This window comes from Nansenia antarctica, assembly GCF_963989245.1.
Source record: "Nansenia antarctica genome assembly, chromosome: 10".
In the NCBI taxonomy this organism is placed as follows: domain Eukaryota; kingdom Metazoa; phylum Chordata; class Actinopteri; order Argentiniformes; family Microstomatidae; genus Nansenia; species Nansenia antarctica.
The window spans coordinates 11,731,563-11,736,562 of NC_137680.1; the positions used below are offsets into that span (position 1 = coordinate 11,731,563).

General features: G+C 44.7%; 1 protein-coding gene across 1 annotated transcript in view; it reads right to left on the minus strand.

Moving 5' to 3' along the window:
• lars2 (leucyl-tRNA synthetase 2, mitochondrial) overlaps positions 1-5,000 on the minus strand; it is a 53,233-nt gene that overhangs the window by 5,001 nt on the left and 43,232 nt on the right.

A 5,000-nucleotide genomic window follows, 5' to 3' on the forward strand; every position in this document is an offset into this window, starting at 1 on the left:
GGAAAAGTGAACAGAAATACAACGCTGACTTACGGTGCTAGCTTGCGGCTGTCTTCACAAAGCGCTCCAGGATGCTTTCGCTTTGATTGATTGATTGAAAACTTTATTAGAAGATTTGCAGAAGTAGGTACATGAAAGTACATATTACATACAAGGTCAACTAACAGGATAAAAACCCAAGAAAGCCACTGGCTTATTTCAATTGGGGTCCTTGATTCTCAATTCATCGTTACATGTAAGACAGACAAAAAAGCTAGTACTATCTACAAGATAATACAGACAAATAACTATTACTATCTACAAGATAAACACACATCCATCATGGGAAGAACAATACAACAAAACATAAGGTATGTACAGCGGGTAGGACAGGTGGGGACATACACCACAGGTGGGGGCGGGGGACAAAACACCAAGTATGTACAGTGGGTAGTTCGGGTCTTTTAATCTGATTTTTGATTTAGAGGGTCCAGTTACGGATTGCAGCCTCCTGTAAATGTTTTTTGAGAGTGGTTTTGAAGGTGGGCAGTGTTTTGCACTCCTTTAAGATTATAGGAAGGGCGTTCCACATTTTTACTGCATAGTTTGCAAACGAGTTTAACCCCTTGTTTGTGGTGCAACGCGGTTGAACGTGGTTCGTGGAGCTTCCTCTGGTGTTGTATGTGTGGACGTTGTTCACTTTTTGGAAGTATGTTGACAGGTACTTGGGTGTCTTTGTGGTGTAGCGTATCTTGAAGACCAGGCCCAGTGCAAGCTGCTGCACTCTGTCAACTACTCGTAGCCAATCAAGGCTCAAAAAATGAGCAGCGGTTAGATGTGTCCTAGGGTTGAGACCTAGCAGAAGCCTAACCAGTTTATTTTGGGCTGTCTGGAGTCTTGTTTTATGGGCCTTTGTGGTTCTATAGTACCATGATGTTACGGCATAGTCGAAGTGACATTGAATGAGAGCTCCTGATAGGGTCCTCAGTGTGTTTTTACTGACAAGTGAGGATATCCTGTACAAGAATCTAGTTCTATGGTTAACTTTTTTGATTACTTTTGCTGCCATTTTATCTCCGGAAAGATTTGCCTCTAAGATGGAGCCCAGGTATGTAATATCCTCTTTTCTTGTGATATTAATGTTACCCACTTTTATTTTAAAATTTTCAGCCTTTCTGAGTTTAGATGGGGATCCGTATAGGATGGTTTCAGTTTTACCTAGGTGTATTGATAGTTTATTGTCAGCTAGCCAGATGCAGATTCTACTCAGTTCAGTGCTTAGCGCTTTTTCCACCTGCAATATGTCCCTGTCAGAGACCAGCAGAGCCGAGTCATCCGCGAACAGGAATAAATTGCAATCACATGCTGATGACATGTCATTCACATATATTAGGAACAGTAAAGGTCCCAAAATGCTTCCTTGTGGAACGCCGCAGGTCACTGGGAGGGGGGGGGACAGTGTTCCGTTCACACTAACCACCTGTTCCCTCCCCTCTAAGTAGGATTGCATCCAGCTCACCGATGTTCTATCGAACCCTATTGCTTTCAGTTTATCTAACAATATGTGGTGATCTACTGTGTCGAAGGCCTTCTGGAGGTCCAGCATGACCATGCCGCAGTACTTGCCCGAGTCCACCTCATGGTTGATGTGGTCGTTCAAATAGAGAAGGCATGTGTCAGTGGAATGGGATGTTCTGAATCCTGATTGAAATTCATACATCAGCTTTTTTTCGGTAAGGTACCTATCGACCTGTTCATAAACTATTTTTTCCATAAGTTTCGAGATGGAATTAAGAATAGAAACAGGTCGGTAGTTGCCTGGGTCTAATTTGCTTCCTTTTTTATACAGTGGGGTTACCCTTGCTATTTTAAAGTCAAGGGGGACGTGTCCCTGTTTGATGGAGAGGTTTATTATGTGGGTGATGATTGGGGTAATGGAGGCAGCTGAGTCTTTTAGAAATCTGGCTGGAATATTGTCATGGCCCGTGGCCTTTTCTGAGTGTAGAGCGCCTAGCTTTTTAAACACCTCATCGTTTGACACCATGGAGAGTTTAAAATCATCATTGCGTACACCCAGTTTATTGTAGAACTCACGGATGTGCTCTACACCATAACGCCCTGAGTGGGGTGGTAGATTGTTAACTAATTTAGTGGCTATGGTTGTAAAGAAAGTGTTTAAGCACTTAGCCACATCCAGCTTGTCTGTAAGGAGAGAATCACCAGATTTGATGCTGATGTTTGTAGACCTGGTTTTGAGTTTTTGACTGCAACCTAGTTGGCTATTAAGTAGCTTCCAAAGGTCACGTGGTTTGTTTAAGTTTTCTTCGATTTTGTTATCGAGGTATTCTTTCTTAGCAGATTTGGTCATGGTAATTACCTGATTGCATAGTTTGTTGCATTGTTTTTTAATTTTCTCAAAGTGGGTTTTGTGATCTTCGTTTAAGTGTTTCACTAATTTTGATTTGCATTTTTGAACTTCAGAGCATTTTAGGTCTCTGACTTTCATAGCATTTAGAATGTCCGAATTCATCCATGGTTCCGATCGGGTTTTAACCCTGGTGGTTCTCATGGGGGCTATACTGTCAATAATATTTAGGAATTTGGTTTTGAAACCTAGCCATGCCTCTTCAACCTGTGTGCATTTTAGTTCATCAAACCAGTCTTGATTCTCCAGTTTATGGTTTAAGGCCTCACTAGAATAGGATTTAAGGGATCTAGTAGTTATAGTTTTATGACCGCCAGCCTTGGGTTTTTGTTTTTTACGAGTGCAAAAGATCATGTAATGATCACTTAGCCCACATACAATAACCCCACTCTTGGAGATTTTGGACTCATCCGATGTTAGAATGAGATCTATGGTGGTTTGAGTAGAAATACACACCCTAGTGGGTTTGGTAATTTGTTGACGGAGACCGTGTAATTCAGAAAACCTAGTGAAGGATTTGAAAACGGATGCTTCATTTCTGAGCATGTCCGTGTTCAAATCTCCAATAAGAATCTTTTCCACACAGTCAACGTCATCCAAGCACCCCTCAAGAATATCATAGAAATCACTCTGATCGGGAGGTCTGTAGATAGAACCAACCAGCACCGGTTTTGCTTTGTTAAAGATAATTTCAACCCAAACAGATTCTAATTTGTCATGATTCAGGTCATCACGGGTGTTAAAGATAATATCGTTGTGAATATACATGCAGACACCACCCCCATACCTGTTCCTGTCGTTTCTGATGACTGTGTAGTTGACTATTTCAATCTCTGGGTCTTTGATGGATTCATCAAACTTGGTCTCAGAGAAGCTCAAAATATGAACCTTGCTGTCATGGAACATTTCTCTGATTTGGTCCAGTTTAGGCACAAGACTGTTCACATTAAGGTGAACAATATGCAGGCCCTTACTGCTGTGTCCAAATAGAGAGTTTATGTCTTTGACTTGGAAATAGTCACCACCATTTTGGTCATCGTCACGTTGAGGATTGGGGTGTGGGGGGGGGCGCCCATTGTTCATCGGTTTCGTCGTAGAGTCTCCGGGTGGAGAAGGGGGGGGTCGTCGTCGGGTGGGGGAGGGAGGGGGGAGGGGGGGGTTCGTCACCGGGTGGGTGAGGCCTCTGTGTTCGTCACCGGGTGGTGGGGGGGGGTTCGTCACCGGGTGGGGGAGGCCTCTGTGTTCCCTGGCTAGGTGGTGGAAGATAGGTGGGGGGGTAATGTTATTAGCATATCTACCCATTGTTTTGCTAGCCACGTCTGAAACCTGGATGTCTGCTGTTGCCGGCAAACTAACCGGTTTGTCGACAATGGCGTCAATGTTTATGCTCGTAGCATTTGCCTGGGAAAGATATAGTTGTTGTCTGGCTAAACGTGAAGCCCGCCTGGTTGCGACTGGTCCGGGATTCTGCTGGATGTCTCCCGAGAGCAGTAGATAGAGCCATATCACGGTTCTTCTGTCTATTCTACCTGTCGGGGGTTTGTTTCTTCTCGTCCGGTCCGCAGTTAGCGTCGTGTGAATGGTTGTTGCTCCGAAGCCCAAACATTTCTTCGCGGCGTGGAGATAAAAGTCGTTATGTGTCTCACCTTTTCCAACAAAGTTTGACTTCTTCTCCATAAGATGCAAGTTCTGTGGTGATTTGATGTACAAATCCGTAATCCATAGAAGGAACAGAAGAAAATGCGGTATAATCCTCGCCGTTGCGCTCGTGCGCTGATAGAAGCGACTACTCATGGTGACTGCTGACTGACAACTCCAGTTGTCAACGCTTGACAACGCTTGAGGTGCTCGTTCATTGCAGTCGTACTGCTGTGATAGGCCAATTCATTTTTGCACAGTTTACAGACCACCACATTGCCATTGGTTTCTTTTTTTGTAAAGTACTCCCATACTTTGGACGATCGTGGGCGAAGTCTTTTAGCCGCCAGCTCGAGTAGGCCAGCTCTGCCTCCGTGTTTGCACTGGTCGCAGCCATGTTGTTTTTTACGACTAACCGACGCATTTTACGGCAACCGACGTATTGACGTAATCGATGACGTCGATGACGTCGAATAATCGTAACAGCCCTACCCGGAACCCCCCACTCCAAGCCCCCAGCCCCCAGGCCCTGTGTGTGTGTGCGTGCGCGTGTGTGCTGGATGCAGGGGGCTTGTTTATGCCTAAGCCGGTAGGTCAGTGGACAATAGAGGGATGTTTGAGTGGACGACGCGGGCCGTGCTTTCCTCATTTAGACATTTCTGTGCTGTTCACAGGTCGTCCTTTCACCTCACTCAGCATCTTCCTGGTGTGTTTAGCTCAATCCACATCAAACACCGTTTCGTTTATCGCAAAAAACATTTACTTTCAGTTCTGAAGCAGAGGGTGACCAGTCGTCCTTCTATGAGATTCAATATCCCGGTCAAAATCAGCTCAATCTGTTGTGTACATCAGTCCCAAACACACACATTCTCTGTGGATGACATCGGCAGGGCGTTGGTGAGAGATAAGCTGTAGGGTCAACATGACAACAACATGAGGCAACTTCCTCCGGCAACAT